We start from the raw sequence: 15,372 nt of genomic DNA, 5'->3' as shown, positions 1-15,372 counted from the left end.
CCCAGATGGTGTGCAGCAGTCAATACTCGCTGGCCCTGTTGACATAGGTAGCTGCATATATTAAAGGTCTATTAATATAACAGATTGCAAAAAATAACAGTAATAAACATACCTCCCGAAAGTAAAACAGCTTGAAGCTTAACTGCAAATAAATACATTAAAGGGACATAAAACTCAAGTTTTTTTCTTTAATGATTTAGAAAGAAAACACAATTTAAAAAAAGTTTCCAATGTACTTCTTATATCAAATTTGCATTGTTCTTATGTTATGAAGAGATATCTAGATAAGTAGCGTGCACTTGTCTGGAGAACTGCATGACAGGAAATAGTGCTGCCATCTAGTGCTGTTGCTAATGTATAACATTGTTGCAAAACAGCTGCCATGTAGTGCTGCAGACACGCTATGGACACACTAGACATAATACAGATATATGTACATACACACTAAACATACAGTCTACAACATACACACAAACATGTACACCCACACACTTCCCAGCATAAAGATATACATGTACAAACACAGACTAGCTTACAGACATAGATATTTACACACAGACGGCATCAGAAACTCACCCAGCGAAGGGGGTAAGTAGCGCAACGATAAGCAGCATTTTTATATATACATGTATATATACATATATATTTATTTGTTGATATGTGTGTATATATATATATATATATATATATATATATATATATTTACATTGCGTTCTATGAGAACACACAGATCCCATAGACACCCCACTTCACCAACTTTAAAGCACCAAAACTGCCTAGTTGGGCACTTTTCGAAAATTAACCAGAGATCTGATCGCTGGTTAATTTCCGCGAGCTTGCAGTAGCAATAACCAGCCACTTGTAATGATTGGTTATTAGTGTGATAATTTAGCGCTCCACTTGTAATCTAATTCTATGTCTTTAACTCCTGCATAACAGGCAAACCATAGATAAAGTCATCCCACTCATGAACCACAAGCATTGCAGCTTTTAATTAGGAAACATTGTTGACTATGTGTTACTGTCGCTACTGATTGGCTTACCGTCTGTGTCCTATTCAGGAGTTGCAATGCTTATGACATCATATTGGTTGTTTACATACAAATTTTTAGCCATTTTCATAAGTTGAATATGTCGGGTTTACATTCTTTGTAACAAATAAATAAATAGAAAACAAGCATTGAATAACTTGTCTCCATGATAGCCTTTGTTATGACGTGTCAGCTTGTCCTCAGGCTGGCTGGGTATATTGTTAAAAGCACTAACTGATAATTCAATAAGACTCATTACCTGCATGAGGTGCACATAAGGTCATGCGTTTTACTTTAGTGAATTGTGTTTGTAATGTGTGACTCACAGACCAAGAGTATATCTGTCATGTCGGCTTTTTCAGGAGATATTTAGTACATTTTCTTTCTGTCTATGATACTCGGATAACTTTCTGTATGTTTTCTCTTGTTTCTTTAAAGCATTTAAATCCTTTTTTTTTCAATATGGAACTTTAATTAGTACATCGTAAATAGTGTTCAACTTTATAATGATTTCCTAGGTTATCACTGGCCTCCTCGTAGCTTATCTGCTTGTAAAATACATTTAAATGGGCATTAAAGTCATATATATATAAAGTCATATATACATATATTTTATATATATATATATATATATATATATATATATATATATATATATATATACTAGTCCTAAAGCCCGTTAATTGGTTTTGAAATCTAGAACAGTCCAGGGATACATACCTTCAAAACACTCTAGTTTGTTTACATCTTCTCTTTTGCTATGGTGAATCAGATGCCTGGTGTAAATGTGATTATGCACTGCTTGGTAGAAGGATCAAGCAAACTAGTATGCGAGATGCACTCTAGTCTTTCTGAAGTAGTGGGAAAGACTTGGCAGTTCTCGGGGGTGCTGGGTCTCTGCCATACAACTCTATTCATTACTGTAGCACTCTGGATTTGCCGTGGATTTGCAAGGTAGTTTGCATTTCTGATCTTCTAAACAGAATAGAGAGAGGGGTAAAGGACGGTGAGGAGGGATGTAAACAATAAAGGTAGAACTAGCTAGCAGAAGATGAGATTCCCACCAATATCCCCTACACTCTAGATATGTTCTTGTGTGGTCTTCTTACACCACAAATCTTATAGTTTAAAGCCACCCATGGGGAAAAAGCACAATTTGCAAAAAGTAAATTACAAGCAAACGAATAATTGGTGAATGCTCATTGTATTTTATATTTATACTATGTTAAATTAAATAGTTTATGGAGTATTTTATTTTTAATTCAGTGGCATTTTAAAGGGACACTAAAGTCAAAATTAACTTTCATGATTCAGATAGAGCATGCAGTTTTAAGAGACCTTCCAATTTACTTCCACACTTTCTGAGGCACCAGATCCTACTGAGCATGTGCACAAATTCAGAGTATACGTATGCTAGTCTTAAATTTGCTAATTTAATTTTTAAATTAAGAACTGCACAAAGCAGTTTTTAGGGGTTAAAAGTCCCTTTACATTGCGGTCCATGGGGACTGTGTGTTCACTGTAAATATAAATGTATATGCTTATAATAAATGTATATACACATAACACATAAATATATATGTATATATTCATATACATATATATTTTACTTTTGCTGCCCATCGCTGCTCGACTTACCCCCTTTTCTGCGCTAGCTTCTCTGTTGTGTCTGACGGCATGAGAACAAGGATCCCATTGGAGTCTATAAAAGTGTGCTCTTGTGAGCGCAAAGCATAACCCTACAGGAGTGAGCACAATGTTATCTATATGACGCACACAAACAAGCACTGTCTAGCTGTGAAAGCTATAAAAATGCACGGATATAAGAGATGGCCAGCAAGGCTTAGAAACAGATTTGAAAGTATATTAATATAACAATATTGGTTGTACAAAGCTAGGGAATGGGTAGTGAAGGCATTATCTATCTTTTTAAACAATAAAAACAAAATCAAGTAGACTGTCTCTTTAAGCTTTTACCTTGTTTATGATGTAGGTAAAGGTGGTCTATTTGTTTATATTAATAGAGAGGCACTAAGAGTAATTTGTGCTTTGGTGGGAAGATAAGCACTTACAGTATTTCCTTTACTAGGTAATTGATAAGTGAGTTTATGAATGCTCATTTACTGTAATATTGTTTCCATTGTCTGTCTCTCCTTAGGGGGAATCTTTTACAATATGTATATTTATTGTATGAGATTAGGAATCCACTTTAAAGCCATTACAAAACATTCTCCTCCCTTTTGTTTTATTTGAAACTGGAGATGTTGTTAGACCTCAGACCTCTATGCCCCGATGTCCATTTATCTGTCTCTTGGCTTGTCTTTGTAAAGAGACAACTACCTAATGTGGTAGTCATATCTTTAGCTGAGCGAAATTACAAAACCACAATAGTCTTTGGTTCTTAACAGGCCAGATTTTCAAAATATATTTTACTGAGCTCAATCACATTTATTCAGCTATTGATTTTCTTCTTCTGTACAAGAATAGGGTAATAGGGTTGCCAGGTGTCCACCATAAAAATGCTGAAAGACCAGCAGGTGACCCGAGACATAATGCAGAGTTAGTATTCAAAATCACATCAGACCACTCACAGCCACAGTCTGTTCTGATGCAACTTTATTAGTCCCTCACCCACATCATAAACCTCCTGGCCTTGCAGCCCCACTGACCAATTACAAATAATTGTCATCTTATTAATACTGATAAAATATTTATCAGTGAATGGCTGCATATTAGCTTTATCTATAAATAATAGGTGCTATAAATGTGAAATTACAATAATAATGTGTATAGACCTTACTTGTTGGCAAATATATAACTGTATTTTGGGGGATTTTATTATCATTGATCCTTTGGGAGAGGGCGTTTTTCCTAGGTTTCAGCACAAATGTGAATCACACAGGACATATTTCCCTAATAGTGAAACAATATCATATTCAAATGTTCAGTGTATGCTATATGAGCTGTGTGTGAACATCCTTATTCCCTTGAGAATCATAAACAAGACTTACATAATGTGAAAGAATAAAATACCTTATTAAAAATTCAAGTTAATACGCTGAGCAACATTTATTACCAAGTTGGTTTCGATCTTCTTTGCATGACATAATCTGAATTACCTGGACATTACAAGTGAGGCGCAAATGGTTTTGCGCAAGCGATATCGTCTTTTTGCAAGCCTTTTTCATTGCGCTGATATTGCAAGTTGAGCGAAATCGCGATTTAAGCTTCAGTCCTTACCGCAATCTCAAAATTGTGGTTAACTGTTTCCGAAACAAAAAAAGTTGTGCAAAACAATTAAAAAATACATTACAAAGTACACTTTCACTCATATTAACACTGTCTAATTAAAAAAAATATATATTGCACACAAACGTTTTATAAGGGCTCAAAGATATGAGATTTCGGGTGTTAGAAAAACAAGGCAGGCAAATGGCTTTAACATTGAGACACATACATATACATTGCTAAAGATGTATTTGTGTGTGTGTGTGTGTGTGTGTATATATATATATATATATATATGTGTGTGTGTGTACATATTAATGTATTTGTGTATATATCTATTTACAGTCATATATACACATATAAAAACATTAATATATATGTATACATATACAGACATATATATATATATATATATATATACAGTATGTATATATATATATATATATATATGTGTGTGTGTATATATACTGTATATGTGCATTATAGCCCTTAGCCATTAAGTAGATGAAAACATGATAAAACATATTTCTTTCATGTAATTGGCAAAAGTCCATGAGCTAGTAACGTATGGGATATACAATCCTACCAGGAGGGGCAAAGTTTCCCAAACCTCAAAATGCCTATAAATACACCCCTCACCACACCCACAATTCAGTTTTACAAACTTTGAAGTTAAAGGTGGTGAAGTAAGTTTGTGCTTGATTTTTATGATTTCTTTTGTGATAAGTGCTTCTAAGCATTCTGAAGCCCAATTCCTCTCAGAGTACAGTGTTTGTCAGAGGGATGTGAACAGAGTATTGCCTATTGATTTTTATGGTTTCCCTCGTGGGAAATCTTTTCAAGGGTTCTCTGTTATCGGTCGTAGGGATTCATCTCATACCTCCCATTTCAGATTCTGCTGATACTTTTTCAGTACTGGTTTGGCTATCTGCTATATGTGGATGGGTGTCTTTCGGTAAGTATGTTTTCATTATTTAAGACACTCTCAGCTATGGTTTGGCGCTTTATGTATTAATATAAAGTTTTAAATATATGTATTTTACTTATATTTGCCATGAGTCAGGTCTATGTATATTTCCTTTTTGCAGACTGTCAGTTTCAGTTTGGGAAGCATGTTTAGGAAGTTATTTGTCTTACCTGGGGTATAGTCCTTTTTTTCAAATTGACTGTTTTTCTTTTTAACTTCGCGTGCTAAATGAGGTCGCAAAATGCTGTTATTTATTGCGTCGAGGAACATCTTTGGTGAACCTAAGAGTGAAAGATCGATAGGAGCGCTAAAAGCTAAAGGTGATAAGGTATATATGTGTGAGACTTATTAGAGAGAGAAAATAAACAAAGTAGATGAATGTCTAAAGAGACAAAAATTTATTCACATTAGGTGATATATCAAATGTAAAAACGGACGTCTCCGTAAATAAAAACAATTTCTAAAATGAAGTTGCCATCACTTGATATATGACTAGACTTGCAATATAAAGTTCATAATACAGCAAAGATAGTCCAAATCCACACTTAACTTTTCAATCAGGAGTTGGTTTGTTAGCAAGACAAGGGCTTACCCAGACGAGTGCACATTCAGTCTTCTCTGTGACTAGTTGTACGGCCGTAATGACGTCACTATTGAGGGCGCTGTCCTGAATACACTTTCCGATTGGTGTAAATGCGAGGTCAGTAAGTTGCACTGTTTCTTGGCTTTTTTTGCTACAATGCAGCGATCATCGAAGAAAATAATCCTGCACTTAGTGCCAAATAGCACGCAGGATACCAAATCCAAGAATGTAGTATAAAATAGTGTCCAGAGATGACCAGTTACAGGTCTAGTGGCAAATTGGAAATGGCTAACAGTGTTAGCAGTATTGCACACTTTTAAATGACAAATAGTAGCTTTGGTTTAGTACGGCCGTACAACTAGTCACAGAGAAGACTGAATGTGCACTCGTCTGGGTAAGCCCTTGTCTTGCTAACAAACCAACTCCCGATTGAAAAGTTAAGTGTGGATTTGGACTATCTTTGCTGTATTATGAACTTTATATTGCAAGTCTAGTCATATATCAAGTGATGGCAACTTAATTTTAGAAATTGTTTTTATTTACGGAGACGTCCGTTTTTACATTTGATATATCACCTAATGTGAATAAATTTTTGTCTCTTTAGACATTCATCTACTTTGTTTATTTTCTCTCTCTAATAAGTCTCACACATATATACCTTATCACCTTTAGCTTTTAGCGCTCCTATCGATCTTTCACTCTTAGGTTCATTTTCTGCTACCTAGTTGGGGACCCATAGGTATTTTTAGGAGTTTGGTGTATCTTCCTGCGCTCTCTAGTAACTAAACCAAAGCTACTATTTATCATTTAAAAGTGTGCAATACTGCTAACACTGTTAGCCATTTCCAATTTGCCACTAGACCTGTAACTGGTCATCTCTGGACACTATTTTATACTACATTCTTGGATTTGGTATCCTGCGTGCTATTTGGCACTAAGTGCAGGATTATTTTCTTCGATGATCGCTGCATTGTAGCAAAAAAAGCCAAGAAACAGTGCAACTTACTGACCTCGCATTTACACCAATCGGAAAGTGTATTCAGGACAGCGCCCTCAATAGTGACGTCATTACGGCCGTACAACTAGTCACAGAGAAGACTGAATGTGCACTCGTCTGGGTAAGCCCTTGTCTTGCTAACAAACCAACTCCCGATTGAAAAGTTAAGTGTGGATTTGGACTATCTTTGCTGTATTATGAACTTTATATTGCAAGTCTAGTCATATATCAAGTGATGGCAACTTAATTTTAGAAATTGTTTTTATTTACGGAGACGTCCGTTTTTACATTTGATATATCACCTAATGTGAATAAATTTTTGTCTCTTTAGACATTCATCTACTTTGTTTATTTTCTCTCTCTAATAAGTCTCACACATATATACCTTATCACCTTTAGCTTTTAGCGCTCCTATCGATCTTTCACTCTTAGGTTCATTTTCTGCTACCTAGTTGGGGACCCATAGGTATTTTTAGGAGTTTGGTGTATCTTCCTGCGCTCTCTAGTACTATTCTCATACTAACATCTTTGGTGACACAAGTTCGTCATTTCCGGCGTCTTAGTTGATGCCAAGTTTGTTTGCACAAAGTTGAGTCTGTTATGACGCGAGTTGTGTCATTTACGGATGTGGTTGGTGCCAAAACATTTTTTCAACTTCATTTTGTGTCATGCATCATACTTGGCGCTAAAAAATGTTAATTTATTTTTTTACCCCACTTCCTATGTGCCTCTTGCCTTCTATATGCTCAGAGGGCTATGCTGTTTGCATTTTTTTCCCATTCCGGAAACTGCCATATAAGGAAATTGTAATTTTGCTTTAATGTTGTTTTTTCTTTTACATTTTGCAAGATGTCTCAATCTGATCCTGTCTCAGAAGCAACTGTTGGAACCCTGCTGCCTGATCACAGTTCTACCAAAGCTAAGTGTATCTGTTGTGATTCAGAAGATCCTACCTCAGACATTGACACTGACAAATCTACCTATCTTTTCAAGATTGAGTATATTCGTTCCTTGTTAAAAGAAGTGTTGGTTACTTTGGATATTGAGGAGTCTTGTCCTCTTGATACCAAAACTAGAAAACTATTAAAATCTGTTTATAAACCTCCTGTGGTTACTCGTGAGGTTTTTCCAGTCTCTGATGCTATTTCTGATATGATTGCTAAGGAATGGATTAAGCCTGGTACTTCTTTCATTCCTTCTTCTAGGTTTAAAAGGTTCTACACTTTGCCAACGGCTAGATTAGAGTTTTGGGAAAAAGTCCCCAAAGTTGATGGGGCCATTTCTACTCTTGCCAAATGCACTACTATTCCTATGGAAGACAGTACTTCTTTTAAAGATCCTTTAGATAGGAAACTTGAATCTTATCTAAGGAAAGCTTATTTATATTCTGGCTATCTTCTCAGGCCTGCCATTTCTTTGTCTGCATCAACATTTTGGTTGGATAGCCTAGAGCAACAGGAATCAGACCCTGATTTGTCTAGCATTGTTCGTTTGCTTCAACATGCTAATCATTTTATCTGTGATGCCATTTTTGATGTCATCAAAATTGATGTAGAATCTATGTCTTTAGCTATTTTAGCTAGAAGAGCTTTATGGATCAAATCTTGGAATGCTGACATGGTATCTAAGTCTAGATTACTATCTCTTTCTTTCCAAGGTAACAATTTATTTGGTTCTCAGTTGTATTTAATTATTTCAACTATCACTGGGGAGAAGGGAGTTTTTTTGCCTCAGGATAAAAGATCTAAGGGTAAATCTAAAGCTTCTAATTGTTTTTTCGTTCTTTTCGACAGAATAAGAAACAGAAAACCAATCCTTCCCCTAAAGACTCTGGTTCCAATTGGAAACCTTATTCAAGTTTGAATAAATCCAAGCCTTTTAAGAGACCAAAGCCAGCCCCAAGTCTGCATGAAGGTGTGACCCTCATTCCTGTTCAGCTGGTGGGGGCAGATTGAAGTTATTTCAAGACATTTGGGCAGATTCTGTTCAAAATCAGTGGATTCAGAGTATTGTATCTCAAGGGTATCGAATAGGATTCAGAGTAAGACCTCCTGTGAGAAGATTTTTTCTCTCTCACATTCCAGTAAATCCGGTGAAGGCTCAGGCTTTTCTGAAGTGTGTTTCAGATCTAGAGCTTTCAGGGGTAATCATCGGGGCCGGATTGGGCAGCCGGGATACCGGGAAAAATCCCGGTGGGCCGCCGGCCGGCAGCTCAGCTGGGCTGGTGGCATGGCTGCTTTATATTATTGCAGCTTATTAAGCTATTGCTCTAATATCTTGTTGCAAACAGCATCCGATCCGTATAAGTTATTATTTTTATTACTAAGTAACTTCTTTTCAACTTCTTTCTAATAATTTTTTATATTGTTGTGTACTGTTAACCCCTGCTGGCCTGCCCAGCTGCCCGCTACCAGCACCATGATGTGATGATGTGACAACATTATGTGGAGGGAGCCTCAGAGCGGCTGCGTGTGTTGCGTCATCATCATCAGTCACTCAGTGTACTGTGTATCAGTTAGCAGGCGGGCATGCGGCTACGGCACGTGGGCTGCAGACGACGTCGACTGTGGGAGTCTGAAGAGACAGAGAGCTGAGTGAGTCGAGACGCGAGACCTCACTTCACCTGACTCGAGAGAGACCGTAGAATCTAGAGAGTGAGTCACTGTGAGACGAATTTCAGGACGGCGGGCGGCCGGCCGGCCGGCAGCAACTTACTAGAGTCTGAGAGACTGAGTAGTAGTACTAGTAAGTAAGTTTAAGTTACTATTGGTAATTTTAAAAAGCAGAGCAGCAGTGCAGCACTGGTCTGACTGACTGTCCTGAGTGAGGCAAAGCAAACATCGTGGTCGGTCAGTACTAATGATCGATCTCTTTCAGACAGTTTGTGAGAGTGCTCACTGCTCTTCAAAGCAAGGTAAAAAAATGACAGTATTTATCAACTTTATGCCTAAGCTAGTGCTGTAGTGGAATCTTTACTGTCTAATGTGTGGTTGTAATAACTCACTATATATATATATATATATATATATATATATATATGATATATATATAATATATATGATATATATATGATATATATATATATATATATATATATATATAATATATATGATATATATGATATATATATAATATATATGATATATATATATATATTATATATATGATATATATATATAAATATATATAATATATATGATATATATATATATATGATATATATATAAATATATATAATATATATGATATATATATAATATATATGATATATATATAATATATATGATATATATATATATATATATATATAATATATATGATATATATAATATATATGATATATATATATATATATATATATATATAAGGAAGGGGTGAATGCCCCGAAACGTCACTACCAACAAATAGTTATTGTACTTAAATCCAGTGAGTGCTTATCCTTATCTTGATTGAATATCCTGCCAAGCACCCTGGTCTATGTTTGGGTTGGCGAGTGAGAGTGCACTTACTTGGAGTCTGTATATAATATATATGATATATATATGATATATATATATATAAAATATATATATGATATATATATATATATATATATAAAAATATATATAATATATATGATATATATAATATATATATGATATATATATATATATATATAAATATATATAATATATATGATATATATATATATATATATAAATATATATAATATATATGATATATATATATAATATATATGATATATATATAATATATATGATATATAATATATATATATATATATATATATATATATATATATGATATATATATATATATATGATATAATATATGATATATATATAATATATGATATATATATAATATATATATATATAATATATATATAATATATATGATATATATATAATATATATAATATATATGATATATATTATATATAGATATATATTATGTATATATATATATATATATATATTATATATAGATATATATATATATATTATATATATTTATATATGTGTGTGTGTTGAAGGGAAAACCAGGGGCGTAGCTGGGCTGGAGGGGGAGTGGCTAGACTGGAGGGGGCGGGGCTGGGCCGGTCTATACAAATTTCCAGGGCTGGTCTGATTTCCCAGTCCGGCCCTGGTAATCATACTAGTTCCGTTTCAGGAACAGGGTCTGGGGTTTTATTCAAATCTATTCATTGTCCCAAAGAAAAAAAATTCATTCAGGCCAGTTCTGGATCTGAAGTTTTTGAATCGTTTTGTAAGAGTCCCAACTTTCAAGATGGTGACTATAAGGACTATTCTGCCTTTTGTTCAGCATTATATGTCCACGATAGACTTACAGGATTCATATCTTCACATTACGATTCATCCAGACCACTATTGGTTTCTGAGATTCTCTTTTCTAGACAAGCATTACCAATTTGATGCTCTTCCATTTGGCCTAGGAACAGCTCCAAGAATCTTTTTGAAGGTTCTTGGTTCCCTTTTGTCTGTAATCAGAGAACAGGGTATTGCGGTGTTTCCTTATTTGGACGATATCTTGGTACTAGCTCAGTCTTTACATTTAGCCAAATCTCACACAAATCAACTAGTGTTGTTTCTTCAAAGATATGGTTGGAGGATCTATTTTCCAAAGAGTTCCTTGATTCCTCAGACAAGGGTTACCTTTTTAGGTTTCCCGATAGATTCAGTGTCCATGACAGTGTCCTTCAGTCTCAATCATTCCCTTCAGTGGCTATGTGCATGGAAGTTTTAGGTCTCATGAATGCAGCATCGGACGCTGTCCCCTTTGCTCGTTTTCATATGAGACCTCTACAGCTTTGCATGCTGAATCAATGGTGCAGGGATTATACTCGAATATCTCAATTGATATACTTAAATCCCAACATTAAACTCTCTCTGACTTGGTGGTTAGACCACCATCGTTTGATTCACGGGGCCTCTTTTGTTCATCCTACCTGGACTGTGATCACAACAGATGCAAGTCTTTCAGGTTGGGGAGCTGTTTGGGGATCTCTCACAGCCCAAGGGGGTTGGAAACCTCAAGAGGCGAGGTTACCAATCAATATTTTAGAACTCTATGCTATTTTCAGTGCTCTTCAGATTTGGCCTCTGCTAAAGAGAGAACCGTTCATTTGTTTTCAGACAGATAATGTCACAACTGTGGCATACGTCAATCATCAGGGTGGGACTCGCCGTCCCCTAGCTATGAAAGAAGTATCTCGGATACTTTCTTGGGCGGAATCCAGCTCTTGTCTAATTTCTACGGTGCATATCCCAGGTGTAGACAATTGGGAAGCGGATTATCTCAGCCGTCAGACTTTACATCCGGGGGAGTGGTCTCTCCATCCAGATGTATTTTGACAGATTTTACAGATCTGGGGTCTTCCAGAAATAGATCTGAAGGCTTCTTATCTAAACAAGACACTTCCCAGGTACATATCCAGGGCCAGGGATCCTCAGACGGAGATGGTTTATGCTTTAGCAGTTCCTTGGTGTTACCAACCTGCTTATATCTTTCCGCCTCTAGTTCTTCTTCCAAGAGTGATCTCCAAGATCATTATGGAACAATCATATGTGTTTTTGATAGCACCAGCGTGGCCTCACAGGTTTTGGTATGCGGATCTTGTCCGGATGTCCAGTTGCCAACCTTGGACACTTCCTCTAAGGCCATCTCTTCAGCTAGAAGAGTTTCTGAATTGTCTGCTCTCTCTTGTGAGTCTCCTTTTCTGATTTTTCATCAGGATAAGGCTGTTTTTTGCAGACTTTGTTTAAATTTCTTCCTAAGGTTGTGAATTCTAACAACATTAGTAGGGAAATTGTTGTTCCTTCCTTGTGTCCTAATCCCAAGAATACTCTTGAAAGATCTTTGCATTCTTTGGATGTTGTAAGAGCTTTGAAATATTATCTTGAAGCTACTAAGGATTTCAGGAAGACTTCTAGGGCCCGATCCGATATACAGCGTCACCCGCAGAAGCCAGAGACGCCAAAATTTGCGCGGGTTTGGTATCCTATATACGGCGTAACCTAGAAGTTACGCTCGTATATTTCTGCCTTCGCCCGTAGTTTTTTGGGCCATAGACAGGTATACCAAACCCGCGCGGTTTGGTATCCAATATACAGCGTAAGGACTTACGTGGCGAAAATGGAGAAATCTTATCCATTTTCACCTCGCCACAAATTGCAGGCGTAGTAAGCCTTACACTGTCTATTGGAGCCCCGTAACTCCCTAAACTACCTGCCAAATAAAACCTAACACCTAACGCATGCGCAATGTCTATCTACCTGTAAACCGCGAACTGCTAAATAAAACCTAACACCTAACGCATGCGCAATGTCTATCTACCTGTCAACCGCGATCCCCCGCCGCAATCCCTAATAAAGTATTTAACCCCTAAACCGCCGCTCCCGGACCCCTCCGCCACCTACATTAAAAGTATAACCCCCTAATGTGAGCCTCTTACACCGCCGCCAGCTACATTAAACTACCCTCTAATGTGAGCTCCTACCCCGCTGCCAGCTATATTAAAATTATTAACCCCTAATCTAATCCCCCTACCCTGCTGCCAGCGATATTAAATGTATTAACCCCTAATCTAATCCCCCTACACCGCCACCAGCTATTTTAAATACATTAACCCCTAATCTAATCCCCCTAAAGTAATCACCTCTATTACCAGCCCTTAAATGGGCCTTTTGCGTGACATTGCCCCAAAGTAACAGCTCTATTGCCAGCCCTTAAAAGGGCTTTTTGCGGGGCATTTCCCCAAAGAAATCAGCTCTTTTACCAGCCCTTAAAACGGCTTTTTGCGGGGCATTGTCACAAAGAAATCAGCTCTTTTGCATCTAGTCTAAATCTCCCTACACCGCCGCCACCTATAATAAATGTATTACCCCCTAATCTAAATCCCCCTACACCGCCGCCACCTATATTAAATAGATTAACCCCTAATCTAATCCCCCTACACCGCCGCCACCTATATTAAAGAGATTAACCTCTAATCTAATCCCCCTACACCGCCGCCAGCTATATTAACTATATTAACCCTAATTATATTAGGGTTAATATAGTTAATATAGTTATTATATTATATATATTAACCCTAATTATATTAGGGTTAATATCGTTATTATATTATATATATTAAGTATAATAACCCTATCTAACTCTAACATCCCTAACTAAATTCTTATTAAAATAAATCTAATTAATATTAATATTATTAATTAAAATATTCCTATTTAAATCTAAATACTTACCTATAAAATAAACCCCAAGATAGCTACAATGTAATTAATAATTACATTGTAGCTATTTTAGGGTTTATATTTATTTTACAGGTAACTTGGTATTTATTTTAATTAGGTACAATAGCTATTAAATAGTTAATAATCATTTAATAGCTACCTAGTTAAAATAATTACCAGTTTACCTGTAAAATAAATCCTAACCTAAGTTACAAATACACCTACACTATCAATAAATTAAATAAACTACAAATATCTAAACTAAAATACAATTAAATAAACTAAACTAAATTAAAAAAAAACAAACAATAAATTACAAAAAATAAAAAAAGATTACAAGAATTTTAAGCTAATTACACCTATTCTAAGCCCCCTAATAAAATAACAAAGCCCCCCAAAATAAAAAAATTCCCTACCCTAATCTAAATTAAAAAAGTTAACAGCTCTATTACCTTACCAGCCCTTAAAAGGGCTTTTTGCGGGGCATGCCCCAAAGAAATCAGCTCTTTTGCCTGTAAAAAAACCCACAATACCACCCCCCAACATTACAACCCACCACCCACATACCCCTACTCTAACCCAAACCCCCCCTTAAATAAACCTAACACTACCCCCCTGAAGATCTCCCTACCTTGTCTTAACCCAGCCAAACCTCATTCGTCGGGAAGTCGTCGTGCCGGACGGATGTTCCGCGTCGGAGGAGCGAAGAAAGAAGATTGAAGATGCCGCTTGATTGAAGACATAGCCCGGATGGAAGACTTCTGCTCTGCTGCTTGATTGAAGACATTGCCCGGATGGAAGACTTCTTCTTTGCCGCTTGATTGAAGACATCGCCCGGATGGAAGACTTCTTCTCTGCCGCTTGATTGAAGACATCGCCCGGATCGGATGAAGAGTTCGGCCCGGCTGGGTGAAGACAAGGTAGGGAGATCTTCAGGGGGGTAGTGTTAGGTTTATTTAAGGGGGGTTTGGGTTAGAGTAGGGGTATGTGGGTGGTGGGTTGTAATGTTGGGGGGTGGTATTGTGTTTTTTTTTACAGGCAAAAAAGCTGATTTCTTTGGGGCATGCCCCGCAAAAAGCCCTTTTAAGGGCTGGTAAGGCAATAGAGCTGTTAACTTTTTTAATTTAGATTAGGGTAGGGAATTTTTTTTATTTTCAGGGGCTTTGTAATTTTATTAGGGGGCTTAGAATAGGTGTAATTAGCTTAAAATTCTTGTAATCTTTTTTTATTTTTTTGTAATTTAGTGTTTGTTTTGGTTCCCTCGCTTGCGCCGCAAACTACGATCTATATCGGATCACGCCCCTAGT

At 36.3% G+C, this 15,372-nt stretch overlaps 1 protein-coding gene and 1 long non-coding RNA gene across 3 annotated transcripts in view; one reads left to right on the top strand and one right to left on the bottom strand.

Annotated features, from left to right (window-relative positions):
• RIMBP2 (RIMS binding protein 2) overlaps positions 1–15,372 on the top strand; it is a 1,089,352-nt gene that overhangs the window by 378,914 nt on the left and 695,066 nt on the right. The window lies entirely within an intron of this gene.
• LOC128648907 (uncharacterized) overlaps positions 1–15,372 on the bottom strand; it is a 215,585-nt gene that overhangs the window by 50,114 nt on the left and 150,099 nt on the right. The window contains exons 2-4 of the long non-coding RNA XR_008400632.1: positions 4,151–4,294; positions 2,670–2,770; positions 1,752–2,006 (exon numbers count right to left, since the gene is read on the bottom strand). This is a non-coding gene — a long non-coding RNA (uncharacterized LOC128648907). The remainder of the gene's footprint in view (positions 1–1,751; positions 2,007–2,669; positions 2,771–4,150; positions 4,295–15,372) is intronic.

This window comes from Bombina bombina, chromosome 2, assembly GCF_027579735.1.
Source record: "Bombina bombina isolate aBomBom1 chromosome 2, aBomBom1.pri, whole genome shotgun sequence".
NCBI classification, from domain to species: Eukaryota; Metazoa; Chordata; class Amphibia; order Anura; family Bombinatoridae; genus Bombina; species Bombina bombina.
The sequence above is the reverse complement of the archived record's forward strand: the minus strand, read 5'-3'. Positions and strand labels throughout refer to the sequence as shown.